The sequence below is a fragment of the Bufo bufo genome, unplaced genomic scaffold (assembly GCF_905171765.1).
Source record: "Bufo bufo unplaced genomic scaffold, aBufBuf1.1, whole genome shotgun sequence".
Classification (NCBI taxonomy): domain Eukaryota; kingdom Metazoa; phylum Chordata; class Amphibia; order Anura; family Bufonidae; genus Bufo; species Bufo bufo.
The window spans coordinates 23516-41910 of record NW_024400231.1 but is presented as its reverse complement, the minus strand read 5'-3'; the positions used below and the strand labels follow the sequence as shown (position 1 = coordinate 41910).

The 18395-nt window shown below is 44.0% G+C and overlaps 1 long non-coding RNA gene across 1 annotated transcript; it reads left to right on the top strand.

Moving 5' to 3' along the window:
* The first annotated feature begins 2283 nt into the window (after positions 1–2283).
* On the top strand, positions 2284–18136 carry LOC120983798. Its single transcript, XR_005775215.1, has 3 exons — positions 2284–2295; positions 6956–6961; positions 17863–18136. It is a non-coding gene; the product is annotated as an uncharacterized LOC120983798 (long non-coding RNA).
* Positions 18137–18395: the final 259 nt, after the last annotated feature.

Genomic DNA, 18395 nt, shown 5'->3' with positions numbered 1-18395 from the left:
AACAGGGAGAGCTGGTGCTTCTACTAGGGGGTCATTCCATGGGGGAGTAATAAAGCCCCCCCAGTAGAAATAATTCTCCTTATAATGTGACAGTGCAAAAAATACCCCCTTGTAATGCCCCCAGTTGAGCTAATGTCCCCATAGTGCCCCCATATTGTCCCAGTATAAAATACCCCTATATAGTGCCCCCAGTAAATGCCCCCATAGTGCTCCACACCCTACTTCCTCCTAGTGTCCCCCATAATGTACCAGTATAAAATGCTCCAGTAGATGCCCTCAGTGTCCCCCATAATTTGCAAGTATAAAATACCCCTTCTTAGTGCCCCCCGTAGATGATATCATAGTACTCCTCTCCCCCTTCCCCATAGTACCCACCATAATGTGTCCCAGTATAAAATTGCACTGTACAGAGCGCCCATGTAAAATACCCCTTCTTTGTGGCCTCAGTAGATGTCCCTATAGTGCCCCCAATCATGTGTCAGTATTAATAACAGCCCCCCATGTGCCAGTATTAATAACAGCCCCCCATGTGCCAGTATTAATAACAGCCCCCCATGTGCCAGTATTAATAGCAGCCCCCCATGTGACAGTATTAATAACAGCCCCCCATGTGCCAGTATTAATAACAGCCCACCATGTGCCAGTATTAATAACAGCCCCCCATGTGCCAGTATTAATAACAGCCTCCCATGTGCCAGAAATAACAGCCCCCCTGTGCCAGCAATAACAGCCCCTCCCTGTGCCAGTATTAACAGCCCCCCTGTGCCAGTAATAACAGCCCCCCCGCCAGTAATAACAGCCCCTCTGTGCCAGTAATAAAAGTCCCCCCGCCAGTAATAACAGCCCCCCTGCCAGTAATAACAGCCCCCCTGCCAGTAGTAACAGCCTCCCCGCCAGTAATAACAGCCCCTCTGTGCCAGTAATAACAGCCCCCCCGCCCGCCAGTAATAACAGCCCCCCTGTGCCAGTAATAACAGCCCCCCTGTGCCAGTAAAAACAGCTTCCCTGTGCCAGTAATAACAGCCCCCCTGCCAGTAATAACAGCCCCCCTGCCAGTAATAACAGCCCCCCCTGTGCCAGTAATCCTAGAGTGTAAGCTAAAGACTTACAAAAGTCTCTGGCACATGCTAACATCCCTGTTAGCGAAACTACGATACGTAAAACACTAAACCATAATGGATTTCATGGGAGGATACCACAGAGGAAGCCACTGCTGTCCAAAAAAAAACATTTCTGCACGTTTACAATTTGCACAAGAGCACCTGGATGTTCCACAGCAGTACTGGAAAAATATTCTGTGGACAGATGAAACCAAAGTAGAGTTGTTTGGAAGAAACACATAACACTATGTGTGGAGAAAAAGAGGCATAGCACACCAACATCAAAACCTCATCCCAACTGTGAAGTATGGTGGTGGGGGCATCATGGTTTGGGGCTGCTTTGCTGCATCAGGGCTTGGACAGATTGCTATCATCGAAGGAAAAATGAATTCCCAAGTTTATCAAGACATTTTGCAGGAGAACTTAAAGCCATCTGTCCACCAGCTGAAGCTCAACAGAAGATGGGTGTTGCAACAGGACAACGACCTAAAGCATAGAAGTAAATCAACAACAGAATGGCCTGGAGTGACCCAGTCAGAGTCTTGACCTCAACCCGATTGAGATGCTGTGACATGACCTCAAGAAAGCGATTCACACTAGACATCACAAGAATATTGCTGAACTAAAACAGTTCTGTAAAGGGGAATGGTCAAGAATTACTCCTGACCGTTGTGCACGTCTGATCTGCAACTACAGGAAACGTTTGGTTGAACTTATTGCTGCCAAAGGAGGTTCAACCAGTTATTAAATCTAAGGGTTCATATAGTTTTTCCACCTGCACTGTGAATATTTACATGGTGTGTTCAATAAAAACATGGTAACATTTAATTCTTTGTGTGTTATTAGTTTAAGCAGACTGTGATTGTCTATTGTTGTGACTTAGATAAAGATCAGATCACATTTTATGACCAATTTGTGCAGAAATCAATATCATTCCAAAGGGTTCACATACTTTTTCTTGCAACTGTATATTAAAAAAAACAAAAAAACACATACTTACCTCCATGTCAGCGATGCGATGCAGGCCTCTTCTGGCCTGTGTCCTGCGCTGTATGGCTCAGGCGGCGCGATGACGTCATCGCGACGCCTGCGCCGGCCTCTGATAGGCTGCCGGCCTAGTGCCTGCAGCCTATCAGAGGAAGGGAAAGGGATACGCCTCTCCCTCCCCTGCCGCAGCACAGGCATCTGTATTGCTGTCCTGAGGATGGCGATACAGATGACTGGAGATGAACGCTTCCACAATGGAAGCGCTCATCTCCCTGTGCTCCGCCGCCGCCTCCAGCTTGGGGGGGGGGGGGCAATTGCCCCGTTGCCCCCCCCCTGGATCCGCCACTGCCTTGTATGTGGTATCCTTTTCTCAGGCTCCCTCTCCGGCCTGGAACCCTGATTCCCCGCCACCCGTGATCACCATGGTAGGCGCATAAAAGAACATCGAAAGTTGATAGAGCAGATATCAAATTGGATCGTGAACATCACGGGGACGTGCGACATGGTGGGGCAGTAAGTGTGCACACGCCTACACGAACTGACTGACAGGGGTCAGCCCCTGCAAATTCTGGGTCTCCAAATTGGGCACATGGCCTGAGCTTTCCCTTTACCCCTTGGAGGTGCTAGCCTGCCCTGCAGCCAGTGTATTGTCTGAACGTGTGTTTAGCACGACTGGAGGGGGTTATCACATGTTATATTTCCCAATGTTTTGGGGCGTACCCTAATTTAAAAAAATATTAATAAATTTAAAACCTAAAAGCAGTGTAGGCTACCTCCTCCACTGCCGCTTCCACATACACCGCCAAATCCACCGGCTCCTCAATCTCCTACTCCATATGGACCTCGTCCTCCTAGATCAAGATTATTATTTTTTATTTTTACATATTTTATGTTATTTAAAGTCATTTCCCTATCCACATTTGTTTAAAGAGCACTTGCCATGCCCTTAACCACATTTTGATGCCATTTGCAGCCCTCTAGCCCTTTCCATGACATTTTTACAGCCATTTTAGTGCTCAAAAGTTCGGGTCCCCATTGACTTCAATGGGGTTTGGGGTCAAGTTCGGATCCCAATGTCGAACCCGAACATCCAGGTGTCCGCTCAACGCTAAAAAACACCCTTTTTGAGCAAAATACTAAATTTTACAGCCCTTGCTGCATCTGTCAGTGTGAAACTCAAGCATTATATACTGCTGTCATATTCTGTTATTTAAAAAAAACTTTTTTTGCAAAATATAAAATTTGCAGCCTTGTCTGCATCTGTCAGTGTGAGATACAAGCTTGAAATACAGCAATAATATTCTGGGTTTAAAAAAACACCCATTTTGGGCAAAGTACGTAATATTACAGCCCTTGCTGCATTTGTCATTGGGAGATACACGCGTTAGATACTGGTGTTCTATTCTGTTATTTAAAAAAACACCCATTTTCGGCAAAAAACTAAATTTGCGGCCTTGTCTGCATCTGTCAGTGTGAGATACAAGATTGAAATACAGAAATAATATTATGTGCTTAAAAAAACACCCATTTTGAGCAAAATTCTAAATTTTACAGCCCTTGCTGCATCTGTCCATGTGAAATTCAAGCGTTAGATACTGCTGTTCTATTCTGTTATTAAAAAAACACCTATTTTGGGCAAAAAACACTATTTGGCAGCCTTTGCTGCATCTGTCATTTTGAGATACACCCTTTAGATACTGTTGTTCTATTCTGCTATTAAAAAAAGAACCTATTTTGGGCAAGATCCTAAGTTTGAGAAATATGAGGAGAGCGTCAAATAAGGGACTTTGCTCCAGTCGTGGTGCTGCTGGTGGAGCTCCTGTTGCAGGGAGAGGATGTGGTCGATCTGTACAAGCAACACGCACAAGTGAAACACCTTCCTCAGGTGCGAGTAGGCGACAGAACCTTCAGCGGTATTTGGTCAGGCCTAATGCGGCTCTACAAATGGTGAGGCCAGAACAAGTACAGGCGATAGTAGATTGGGTTGCTGATAGTGCCTCCAGTTCCTTTACAATGTCTCCCACCCAGTCTCCTGCTGAAAGATCAGAGTTGGCACCTGCGGCCGATGTTCATCAGTCTTATACCTCACCCACTTGCAAATCAGCCAAGCAGTCTGAGCCCCAAGTCATGCAGCAGTCTCTTCTGCTTTTTGATGACTCTGCTAGCAGTCTTTTCCAGGGCCATCCACCTAGCCCTGCCCAGAAGTGGAAGAGATTGAGTGCACCGATGCACAACCACTTATTTTCAAGATGAGTACATGAGAGGACCACCGCAGCACATCTCGGATGATGACGAAACACAGGTGCCAACTGCAGTGGCTTTCGAAAGTGTGCAGACCGACAAGGAGGGCAGGGGTGAAGACTGGGTGGAAGATCATGAGGAGGACGATGAGGTCCTTGTCCCCACATGGAATCAAGGTCATATGAGTGACCAGTGTAGTTTGGAGGAAGAGGCGGTGGTTGCACAGAGCCACCAGCACAGCAGAAGAGGGAGCAGGGTGCAAAAGTAGAGCGGCTGTCCCCTAGATAGTACGCCTGCTATTGCCCACCGCAGCAAGAGACTGAGCACAAGAAAGCCAGCTCCAAGGAGTTCCCAGGTGTGACAGTTTTTCAGACAATGTGCTGACGACAAGACACGAGTGGTTTGCACACTGTGCAATCAGAGCCTGAAGCGAGGCATAAATGTTCTCAACCTGAGCACAATCTGCATGACCAGGCATCTAAGTGCAAAGCACAAGCTGCAGTGGAGTAGACACCTCAAAAACCAAGAAAGGTCTCTGGCTCCTCCTGCTTTATCTTCTGCTGCAATCTCGGCCTCTTCATCCACCTCTGGAGTGACAGTGCCACCTGCTACCCTGCAAACAGCGGATCTGCCGGCAACACCACCACCTGGGTCACCAAGCATCTCCACAATGTCCCACAGATGTGTTCAGCTCTCCATCTCCCAAACACTGGAGAGGAAGAGGAAGTACCCCCCTACCCACACGCGATCCCTAGCCCTGAATGCCAGCATTTCAAAATGACTTACCTTTGAAATGCTGTCATTCCGTCTGGTGGAGACAGAGAGCTTTAAAAGCCTTATGGCGGTGGCTGTCCCACAGTATGTCATGCCCAGCCGCCACTTCTTTTCCAGGTGTGCCATCCCTTCCCTGCACAACCAAGTGGGGGACAAAATCAGGTGTGCACTGCGCAACGCCATCTGTGGCAAGTTCCACCTAACTACGGATATGTGGACCAGTAAGCACGGTCAGGGACGTTATATCTCCATAACAGCACACTGGGTAAATGCAGTGACGGCTGGGCCTGAGGCATATAGCAGTTTGGCACATGTCCTTCCACCACCGAGGATCACAGGGCGCTTCAGTTTGCCTCCTGTTGCTTCCTCCTACTACTCCGCTTCCTCATTCTGTACCGGCTCCTCCTCCGGTCAGCGTAACACCTTCACCACCAACTTCACCACAGCCAGGGGTAAACGACAGCAGGCAGTTTTAAAACGTATCTGTTTGGGGATGCAACTTTTTTGTACCATGCCCGGGTTTTGTGCATGGGGTTATATGGCTTGAGGACTTGATCAGAGAGATCAACTCCTCCCATATACCGATTGTAGTCGATGATACAATCGGGCTTGAGGACGGTTACCGCGGTACCTCGCACAGGGACAGGGGTGATGCCGTTACCGTGAATTGTGGACAGTACAAGGACATCCCTCCTGTCCTTATATCTGACCAGCAACAGGTTTCCACTGGTAAGGGCACGGGTCTCACCCCTGGGGATAGGTACCTGGAGGGGGTGGGTAGGGAGTCCACTTTGATTTTTCCGCTTGGTCCCACAAGTGGACATGGATCTGGCGGGGAGAGGGACTGGAACAAGGGGATACTAGTATAAAAGTTATCCACGTACAGTTGATAACCCTTATCTAGCAGTGGGTGCATAAGGTCCCACACAAGTTTTCCGCTAACACCCAGAGTGGCGGGACATTTTGGGGGTTCAATACGAGAATCTCGTCCCTCGTACACACGAAACTTGTAAGTGTACCCTGAGGTACTCTCACAAAGTTTGTACAGCTTCATGCCATACCTCGCCTGCTTATAGGGAACATACTGGCGGAAAATGAATCTCCCCTTGAAAACAATAAGAGACTCATCAACAGCAACCTCCCTTCCAGGTACATAGGCCTCCAAAAATGTGGGCCCGAAGTGATCGATGACCGGCTTGATTTTGTACAGGCGGTCATAGGCAGGATAACCTCGGGGAAAGGGGGGGGGGACATGCTGCATTATCTGCATAATGCAGGCATTTCCGGGTGGCCTCAAAACGGGAACGTGTCATGGCCATACAGTAGTGTGGGGTCTGGTAGAGGATGTCCCCACTCCAGTACTGCCTGGCACTGGGTTTTGTGACTAGGCCCATGTGCAGCATGAGGACCCAGAACTTCCTCATCTCGGCTGCACTGACCGGAGTCCAGCCACCGGTCCTTGCCAAAAAGGAGCATGGGTGTTGAGCAATGAACCGTTGGGCGAACAAGTTTGTTTGCTCCACCATCAGATTCACAAAGTGGTCACTGAAAAAAAAAAAAAATTGTCATATTCAGTAAAGCCCACTGTGGGAATCTGGATTCCTGATTGGCCAACAAAATCAGGACTCACGGGCTCAACATCCTCTGGGGTACACCATGCAAGTTCACCAGTAGGGGGCTCAGGTGGACTTATCTGGTGGGCCGTTAAACTAGTACGAGCCCCAGAGCTGCTCGTACTAGTGTGGGCCACAGTTTCTCTGGCATGGGGGTCCCCTTTCTCCGCCTGGCGGCATCTCCGCTGCCTTGGGTGCTCATCATCATCACTAGATAATGAGGAGGACGCGGATGACAAGAGAAAAGTGGGGTCATCCTCGTCCTCACTGGGGCTCTCGGAGTCGGAGGCAAGCAGGGCGTATGCCTCCTCGTCCGAGAACGTCTGGCGGGCCATAGGGGAGTGTGTTTGTGTGTGTGTGTGCGTGTGTGGAAAACTTTATTTAGTGTGCGTGTGTGGGGGGGCACGGGTGTTCTTGTACTTACCCTAAACCTAACAGAAGAAAAAATAAAAAATAAAAAAATTTAAAACCGCCCCAAAAAATGTGAAAAAAAAATTATTCAAACTCGCTGAACAGCGGTCCGAAGCTGAGGGGTGGGCAATTCACTAACAATGGCCGGATGCTAAGAATGCCGGCCACAGTCAGCGCACGCACACAAAAAAAAAATGTGCTTGCGCCCAAAAAATGTGTGTGGGGGGGGGCAAGCTGCAGCACCCCTGGGGGATCTAGGGTCACACAGCTAAGTGTGCTGTGGACCCCAGACACCCTATCAGGGTGATGCAAAAATAAAACTTTTTTTTTTCCCTAAATCTTCCCTGAGTATCCCTGCCTAATCTAAGCTCTCCCTAACCTGTCCCTAGGTACCTTTTTAGTGCGGTGGGTCCGGAGCTGGACGACGGGCTGCTCTTTCTCTCACTCCAGGATGCAGAATGGGGGAGGAGAGCAGAGCTGGGGAAGTCAACCGCCAGCCATGCAGCCAATAGGAAGCGATCCTGGGAGGTGATGTCACCATCCCCTCTTAGGATCTAAGGATGGTGATTGGTGGTGTATTATCACACTACCGATCACCATCCTATTCCGCATTATCGGGTCACCAGAGACCCGAATAATCCGGAAACGCAGCAAACCGCAGGTCTGAATTAACCTGCGGTTTTGCTGAAATCGCCAAAACGGGGGGAGGGGGGGTCACAGGACCCCCCTCGGCATTGTCGCAGACTGCCTGCTGAATGATGAACCCTGTTCCGATCACCGCCCGCCGCGCGTGGTGATCGTAAATACACAGGGCGTACCTGTATGCCCTGTGTCCTTAAGTATCGGGACATCAGGGCGTACAGGTTGTCCCCAAGAGGTTAATGGCCATTTTATTTAGCATTCTGTCTTAATACTATTATTTTCCATTATAACCATGTTATAATGGAAAATAATAAAATCACCCGAACACCGAACCCGAACTTCAGTGAAAGGGTCCGGGTTCTGGTCCGGATACCCGAACTTGCAAAGTTTGGTATGAACCCAAACTTTGCAGTTCGGGTTCACTCAACCCTAGTTTTCTTACATCAATGTCTGGCCTTGTGAAATCTCACACAAGCACAGATGACCTCCTTGTACTTCCACAATCCTAACATGCACAGTAAACACCTCAGCTTCAAAAGATAACTGCACATGCACTGAACTTGCCAAGACCGATGTCAGCTGATCACTGTGCATGTTAGGATTGTGGCAGTACAAGGAAGTCTTCTTTACTTGCGTGAGATTCCACACGGCCAGACGCTGATATAAGAAAATCAATAGGGGTGTCTGTGAGAGGGAGGGGGAGGTTTATAAAGGCGAGATGGGCAGGAGTTTAAAGGGAGACTCAATGAATTTCCTCATCCAGCACAATGCACCAAAGACTCCAGGAGCTACAAATTGATGACAACAGTCAAGTGCATTTTCAAAGATGATTTTTTTTTAAATAAACACACTACTTTTTATCCTGAACAAAACCAGTTCTAAATGATGGGAGCATGAACAGTAGAAACATGTAAACAGCTCTATAGGTCAATTCTGATGGCAGGTTCCCTTCAATCTACATAATTAAAATTAGATTCTGCTAAATATTTTTTTCTCATTTCATAATACTTTTATTGAAGATAGTTTTTTTCTATTTTCTCTCCATAGTTATTGGGCAGACATCTTGCCTGACCCATGGTAACCAGCATTCAAAGATTCTGTATGCTTTTTAGAAACTTCATGGACCAAAGGAACCTGTAGTCTAGAGATTACTTGTTAAAGACTGTTCTAGACATACTCTTACAGAGGTCATTGTGCATGAAGTGCAGGAAAGTGAAGCTGTCTCCAGTACCTGTTGTGAATGAGTGAATGATGTCTGTCTTTCTTTCTTTTCTTCTATAAATCTGAAATGACTACTGAAACTGATCTCTAGAGAACAGTACATGTTAGGCTTAAAGGCATAGCTGCTTAGCGAAGAATTAAAAACATCATGGAACATTCTTAAATAATGTTTAACATAAAAACTTGATGTAAATAGTAGGTCATTTTCAGGTGACACATTTACTTTAAGGAAGTCAAATTATCAGTTAAATTTGTAAAAGCTTTACAGCATAGAGATCTCTGATGTTATTATCACCTTGAAAATCAGCTAGTCCAAGTTGTCCTGCTTGGAATCTCAAAGTATTTTGAAATCAAAGGTCTGTCCTTATAATAAAAGGAAGCATTGGGTCCTCCAGTGAAGGAGACACTCTTCGCAGCCTCTCTATACTCAAAGTAGTATATCAAGATGATAATTCCCAGTTTATACATATGACTTTTGAACCAGATACAAGATTACATGTAAAATGATTGCAGTCATGTTACTGCTTTGCTCACTCTGCTCCAAATAATGTCTTTTCATTATGTTGAAGAGAATGTGGACCTGCTGTGTCAATTGAACTGATTTGATTTTGGGGTACTCCTAAGGAAACTATTGAATTAGTCCCCCTGGTCTTCACCCTTTAATCCCTGTACAGGGATCTGGACTCCACTTCAGGGGAAATATCAGGCTTCTACCTCTAGGAGCAGTCTCTGTTTACCAGTGCAGAGCACCAAAGGATCAGTCAAAAATGGAGACAGGGACAGGCCAAGGTCAGGGTAGGCAGATTTCATGCAATCCATTAACAGTCCAAGGTCAGGATGGGCAGCTCAGGATTAATATGGAGATCAGTTCAGGCAGCAAAGGGTCAAAACCAGAAGTCGATCAAAAGTTAGTAAACGGAAACAAGCCAATAGAACACCTTTTCAAAAAAACTAGCATACTAGCTGAGGGGACCTTAAGTATCCCAGGGTGACTAGCCATAGGCTGGGGAAGATCTAGGTGGATGCATGCTGGCCCTTTAGAAGCTAGGGAGCACACATGCTTTATGGGCTGAAATAGGCATTGCTAGAGGGAGAAAATCATTAGTCCCTCTGCTGGAACTACTTGTAGCGGGTGAGCAAAGTGGCAGCCTTGCCCACCAAGAGTAAGGAGCGGTGGGCATGGACTGCCACCATAATACCCATCTGTACCTGTCACTGAAACAACATCACTTCCTGCATCAGTAGCCACAACCTCTTGTCTCAACACAGGACCAACTATTGCTGGAACAGATAATTCATCAAGTTATCCCGGGAGGAACACGTCAAGGAGAAAGAGTTATGGAAGATGGCTTCCAGTCAGGCTAAGTTGGGAGGATGCTTGTATTAATATTCTTGAATACCACAACGAATCAAGAAGGTGAAGATAGGGAGATAAAACTTAACTTTTACTAGTATCTAATATAAAATTGCTACACCATGGTATGACATATAAAAACGCCAAAAAATATATATATATTTTTGGGTGTTTTTATATGTCATACCATGGTGTAGCGATTATTTTTTAGAAGTTTTATCTCCCTATTTTCACCTTCTTTTGGAGATGATTCGATGTGATATTTATCAATTATAGGGAGTATTATTTGGGAACTTGCAAATTCTGTTTCCCTCTAGAGTTGTTTATTAATATTCTTGACATATAATATCAGTATTAGATTGGTTCCTGTTAGGTTCAAGTCCCTTCCTTACTTTCTGTTAGTTGGACAAAACATATAAATATTAAAACTTCAAATAAACAAACAAATATGGATTCTAAACTGACAAGCAGATATTCCAACATTCAACGCTTAATCAGTTAAAATTTGCATGTTATGTTTGTTAATGTACTATTTGCAATTATTACAGGGGGATATCAAAATGAAATTTCCCCCGTGCCATAGATAGAACAATCATTTTGACAGGCTTCCTCCAGCCCTACTTTGACATTGTGGCACCTTCAGCTCCCCAGAGGAGTAACAAGTTACTCTCAGTTAAACAGAAGCTTTTAATAGAACTGTATTATGCATATTGCAGGTCTTAGGTGGTGTGCATCTAAGCCCCCTCCCCTATTCCTATTACAACTTGGAGCATATGCAAAGATTTAAAACGTATTTATTAAAATACATTACTTAAAAATGATATTTCCTGCTATTTTAGAACCAGCAAGAATGCTGCAAGTACATTAATCTCTTAAATAGTTATACAATTGAACAAGAGTCTAATTAAGATGTCTGGCCTGAAGCTGTGTACTGGAAGCATTATCTCATAAACAAATATTCCCAGTATGCTGTAGATTATAAAAGTAATTTTTTTATATGCTTTTCTGGTAACATGGTACACAGTGTACTTGCGAGACAATCAACAGCTTTACAGATAAAATTTAATTTGAAACGAAAAACAAATTTATAGTAATGTTGGGCGCAGTCATATAATAAAATGAGGTTATTTGTGGGTCAATTAAGATTCCTTTGCATGTTTGTCTACTGGTTATACAGTAAATTTGATCTTTTAATTATTTTCTTTCCACCTGGATAAATATTCATAATTTAGGCCACCCATGCACCAGCTGTACCTCAATATGACTGTATACTGTACAAAAGAAATGTCAGAAAGAAGTGATGGTTGCAATTAGTGTATAATAGTTTGCTTGGGATGTAACCTGTGCATGGCCCAGATGCTCTCAGTAGTGTATAAAGCAGGCATAGGTGGCATTTTGCCTGAGGACAAGCTTTTACAGAACATCCCCACTCTAATTAGCACACTTTCAGGAAAACTGTCACAGCAAAAGATGAAATGAATGGGAGATAATGGATTTGTTGTGTACAGATTTGAACTTGAGGTCAAAAACATTAAAAGTCAAAGCATAAAGCAATTCAGTGAGCAGAGGAAGAGTATAGAAGGAAGCTGGGTTGACTAGGTCAAGCCATTCTTGTCTCATGTCTTGAAATCATCTTCAAATCAAATGTCATCAATGCTTGCCTTAGGGGACAGCAGATTTGTCTTCATGCTATATTCCATTTATATCAAGTTATTCCCTATCCACAGGATAAGAGATAACTAGGAGATTTGTGGGCGGCTGAACATTGTGACCCAAACTGATAATAAGAACCAGGGTCCCATACCCTGCAAAGCTCTTCAGAATGAGATTGCTTGAGATAGCTAAGTAAAGCACAGTCCCACAGAAATGAATACAATGGCAATGTGCATGCTCAACCTTTATCTTCTCATGATCAGTGGGGGTCGGATCGGCAGGACCATCCCCACCACCAAGTTAATAGTTTAGATAGTGGACAATTGGATAGATCTGGAATAACCCTTTAAGCATTCCACACATGCGGTGTGCTTTATGTAGCCTCACCATGTTTGCACACCTGTTAACCTTTGTGAACAGCAGGCAGCACATGGAAAGTGGCAGGAGGTGGTGGAATCACAGGAAGAGGTGCCAGACATCAGTGAACAGAGTTTTCTGTCAGTAGGATGTATGTAGTATGACCCTGTAAAGTGTCAGAGGAGCATTCTCAGTGTAACGGTCCAGGTCTGGTTCGGAGACTTTATAGCAACTACCTGGGGTAACGTAGTCAGAAGGAAGCCAGTGGTCGGAGCTCATGATAATGTCAGCAAGCAGGAGAAGGCAAATACTGTAGTCAGAAGGAAGCCAGTGGTCGATGCACAGAATAACGTCAGCAAGCAGGAAGAAGTAAAAACTAGCTTGATTACAGGCTAGGAGCACAATAATCTCACAAGGCAGGAAGTGCAAGGCTGGGCTTAAATAGGATGTTCAATCATGGAGCAGGGTGGAGCAAACCAGGGAGGAAGTTCAGCACAGGAGCTGTCCAGAAAGCAGAATAGCTCAGTTGGAAGAGCAGCTGCCTGGGACACAGGAGTCCTTGGTTTTGAGTCCTGACAGTAGTCCCTTCCTTTCAGGATGGCCTCTGGACATCTTAGGAGCTGGTTTTGCTAGATGTCTGTCATTAAATCCCTTTGTAAGCCTAGGGGCGAGAACATTGTTTTCTGGTTCCCATGAATTCTCTTCTGGTCCATAACCCTTCCATTGCTCCAGATATTGCACTTGACCTCTGAAAATTCCAAAATTCCAAAAAAGAGTCCAAAATTTTTTCAACAATGTTTTCTTCCTCTCCTTGGACTTTTACTGGTTCAGGAGGCGGCTGATTTCTTCCTGGAAAGGGGTTTTCGTTAAATGGCTTGAGCAATGACACGTGGAACACAGGGTGTATTTTCCATTTGTTAGGAAGTTTGAGACGGAAGGCAACTTGATTAACTTGTTCAGAAATCTGTAAAGGTCCTATGAATTTTTGAGCATGTGTTTTTAGATTTCTAGTAGATAGCCAAACCTTATCACCAGCTTTAAAGGTGGGAGGAACTTTGCGATGTTTATCAGCTGCTTTCTTATAGTCTTCTTGGGCTTCTTGTAGCATCTCTATTAATTTCTTCTGGGTTTCCTGCAATTTCATTAGTCTGTGAGTAACAGCAGGAATAGTTGTACTAAGAGGAAGGTTAGGAATAAATACTGGATGTAAGCCAAAGTTCGCTAAAAATTTACTTTGAGCTGTAGCACGATGTTTAGAGTTGTATGCAAATTCTGTTGTTGGTAAATAGTCCACCTAATCATCTTGAAGGTAGGAAATAAAACAGCAGAGGTATTGTTCCAGAGTTTGGTTTGTTCCTTCCGTCTGGCCATTGGACTGAGGATGAAAAGCAGAAGACAAATTAACTGTAACTCCTAAGGCTGTACAGAAGTTCTTCCAAAATCTTGATGTTAATTGAACACCTCTATCTGAAATTACATTGTCAGGAATTCCATGCAAACTAAATATCTCCTTAATTATTAATTCTGCTGTTTGTTCTGCAGTAGGAATTCTTCTAATTGGAATGAAATGGCCCATCTTTGTGAGTCGGTCCACAACAACAAAGATGGTAGTCATTTCTTTAGAAGGAGGAAGGTCCACAATAAAATCCATGGAAATTGATCCCCAAGGCCTGGATGGAACTGGAAGTGGTTGGAGAAGACCTAGAGGAGGAGATTACGGTGTTTTGTTTTGTGCACATGTGAAACAGGAGGAAACATATTTTCTAACATCATTCTCACAATTTGGCCACCGAAATGAACAAATCAGTAGGTCGTAAGTTTTCATAACTCCAAGATGCCCTGCAATTTTAGAATCGTGGACCAATTTAAGGACTTCAAGTCGAGCAGATTCAGGGACATATATTCTGCATTCCTGCTTCCAAACCCCCTCTTTAAAGGAAAGGTCCACATCTTTGGAAGGATGGTTGAGAAAAGAGTCATTCTGGTATTCCTCTCTGAACATGGTTAAAAGTTCTTTAGAGTCCAGTATTCCTACAAAATTTTAGGAATATAAAATAGTAGTCTCTGTTTTAGACCCCTTCTGTGGTTCAGCAAGATTCCTGGACACTGCATCAGCTTTGCCATTTCTTGAACCTGGCCGATAAGAAATGATGAAATTAAATCTAGAGAAAAACAAGGCCTATCTTGCTTGTCTTGCAGACAGTCTCTTAGCTGCACGGATGAACTCTAAATTTTTGTGGTCAGTAATGACAGTCACTGGGTGATTAGCTCCTTCCAAAAGATGTCTCCACTCAGAGAAATAAACTTTAATGGCCAAATGTTCTTTGTTTCCTATGTCATAATTTCTTTCTGCCGATGACATGGTATGAGAAAAAAAAGCACATGGATGGAGTTGCATCTTTTCTCTAACTCGTTGAGATAGGACAGCTCCCACAGCAGAGTCTGAGGCATTTACTTCAACTACAAAAGGCAATTCAGGATTTGGATGGACCAGTATGGGTGCAGAAGTAAAGAGTTTTTAGCTTGTCAAAAGCAACTTGTGCCTCTGGAGACCATGAAAATACTTGTTTTTTCTTTGTGAGTTAAGTGATTGGTAAGATGATTTTAGAAAAGTCTTTTATGACTCTCCTGTAGAAATTTGCAAACCCTATAAATCGCTAAACATCTTTAAGATTTCCTGGAGTGGGCCAATCTATTACAGCTTTGATTTTACTAGGATCCATACTCAGAACTTCTGGGGAGATGATATATCCAAGAAATTCGATTTGTGTTTGTTCGAATTCACATTTTTCCAATTTGATCTAAAAAAATATTTCCAGTAGATGTTCCAAGACTAACTGAACATGTCTGTAATGTTCCTTCAAGGTGTCTGAAAATATAAAAATGTCATCAAGGTACACAACAACAAATTGGTCTAAGAAGTCTCGAAATACATCATTGACAAAATTTTGAAATGTTGCAGGAGCATTAGCGAGGCCGAATGGCATAACCATATATTCAAAATGTCCGTATCTAGTTCTAAATGCGGTCTTCCACTCATCCCCTGGACAAATGCGTATGAGATTATAGGCCCCTCTCAAGTTTGGTAAAAATATTAGCAGACCGGAGTCTTTCCAACAACTCAGGAATTAGGGGAAGAGCATAACGATTTTTAATAGTTATCTTATTTAGTTCTCTGTAGTCCATGCATGGTCTCAAAGTTGAGTCTTTTTTTTCTACAGTACAAAGAACAAAGGTGCCCCAGCTGGGGATGAAGAAGGTCGAATGAAGCCTTTCTTTAAATTTTCATCTAAGTATTATCTGAGCACTTTTAATTCCGGTTCAGAGAGATTGTAAATTCTGCCAAAAGGAATAGTAGCTCCAGGAAGCAAATCGATGGAACAATCATAGGGGCGATGAGGAAGTAGTTGATCAGCTTTTTCTTGCTGCAGACATCACTAAACTGTTGATATTAAGGTGGCAATTTATCATAACTCTGAAGAGGAATTTCAGAAACTTTTATTTGTTTTTGGATGGATAAACTTATGACAATTGTCCTTGCAGTATTCAGAAGGAAATGTGACAGTCCTTGATTCCCAGTTGATAGAAGGATTATTGATAGCAAACCACTGAATTCCTAAAATAACCGCAAACTTGGGAGAATAAATCAAATGAAAACTAATAGTTTTATGATGGTCAGGTTCAATATAGATTCCAAGTTCAATTGTCTCGTGAGTTATAGGTCCAGATGATAAAGGAGATCCATCAACAGTTTCCATATCAATTGGCATGGATTTTGTTCTACGTGCAATGTTATTATCAAGCGCAAATTGCAAGTCCATCAAATTTCCCCTGCCCTAGAATCTAACATGGCAGAGCATTGCATTTTATGGTTCCCAATTAAGACCTGTATCGGAATGACAAAATTAGAGGATGATGAATACATTTTGTTTTTGTCTTGGGTTACAGATGAGATGGTCTGCTTAACTGAATCCGGCAGTTCAGAAAGTTTAAGATTGCTATCCGCCTTATTACTAGTGCAAGCTATAGACCTTTGAAACCTGTTGGGACAGTTAATGGCATAATGTCCTGAGCCCCCACAATAGAGGCACAGATCTTCTGTACCGTGCCTCTTTTTCTCCTCCGCACTAAGAGGTTTTCGGATGACATCAATCTGCATAGGTTCTGGTAAGGATTCAGTCTTTGCTGTGTGTTCAATGCTGAGTGACTGAAGGAGTAGGTGGGTCTGTTTGCAAATATCCGCAGTCTCTCTTTTCTATGTTCAGTAAGTCTCTGATCAATTCGGATGCACAGTTCAATAAAATCCTCCAAATCATCAGGAGTCTCAACTCTGGCAAGCTCATCCTTTACTAGCTCTGATAATCCTCGTCGAAATTGACTCCTTTGGCCTGCTAGATTCCATGTGGTGTCAGCTACCCAACGACGAAATTCCGCTGTGTATGTCGAAGATTATGCAATTTGGTCTCAGCTGTGGCACAACGATTGGGGTCATCAAAAACTTGATCCATAGCAGCGATAAAGCTATCTAAATAATTGAGGAGGGCACAGTTCTTTTCCATATAAGGGGAGTCCCATGCAAGAGCGTCATCTGTCAGAAGATTGATGATAAATAGCACTTTTTTCCTGTCACTAGTAAAAGGAGCAGGTTGCATTTGAAAGTATTGCGGCATTGATTAAGGAAACCTCGGTACTGGTGACGATCCTCATTGAACTTTGATGGCAGAGGTGTGAACTGAGTAACAATGCAGTTACAAAGGTAAAGACAAGCAAAATATTCAAAACAGTATAAACAATACAAGTTAAACACTGCAACAATTTTCACCTTTGCTGTGAGGACACTAAGAAATAATAGTCCCAGAAACTATCCCTAACTGACCCTAATGTTCAAGCGGGTGCGCACCCCCCTTATCCCATTGGTCCAGGTGGACCTCTTACAGTTTGTGGAAGTGCACGGTGGGGCCCGATGTCGTCCTTTTCCTTTAACCAGCGCAGGATCCGCAACAAAGAAGTCCTCCTCAGCAGGCCGGAAAACCAGTTGAATATAATCCAGGATTATTACAGTTACTGTCCGGTACCTCAACAGCACTGTGAGCCTCTTTACTGTTTGGAGCAATCCACTCAGCCCAATGTCGACTCCATAAGTTAGTTGCTGCACACAGTCCTTTTAATTTGGCTTCACTAAATGCACGGTTTATTTGTACTCCATCCATCTCTAGACCGAAGTTCACACAGCTTGGCCACACAGGGAAGTCCTTTAGTATCTCCACACACGTCTTACACAACACAGAACTTGTTTTCTATCTTGCCAATATGGCGGCAGCTGAAGTTCCAGTCTCTCTTCCTCCTTCTTCCTGCTCACACTGAGGCAGGCTGACATCACAAGGGGCGTGTCCCTTCAACATTTAGCTGCTGCCTTAAAGAACCAGTGTCACTAATACACTTTCTCTATGGTAAACTCCAATGCAAATTGGTCCTATGCTGCCATCTACTGACCAAACAAATACTGCAGGCATTTTACATTAAATTTTAACACAGTTTACCAGGATAATGAAACTTACAGACATTACATGACTGTTTCTTACATATTCCCACCCACTTTAAGATTGGCAGTCCCTGCCAATGACTGAATATCCAGAGGGCTGTACTCTTATACGTAGAGTGGTAATGTACCGTTGTATGGCAGGCCAAATAAACTCATCCTGCGCATACCGAACAGGGGGAGTGCCAGCATTTTGTCTAGTGGTGCGTCTGAGAACCACTGGTATACTCTGGGGTGCTGTAGCCATAGGCTGAGAAGGACCAGCAGACTCCGCACCAGAGGAGGCACAGGCTGGGGGCACAGTAGTCACAGGTGGAACATCCTCAGGAGTAGGGATTGGCCAACAATCATCCTCATCATCGTAAGCCCATTCCACACCACCAGTCTCTGACTGTGGGAGCTTGTTGACATTATCAGTTCCATCACAATTTGCTTCTTCAGATTGACACAGGCGCAACATATTTCTGTGAAGTACTCGAACACAATCAGTTCCTTCCTTCTGG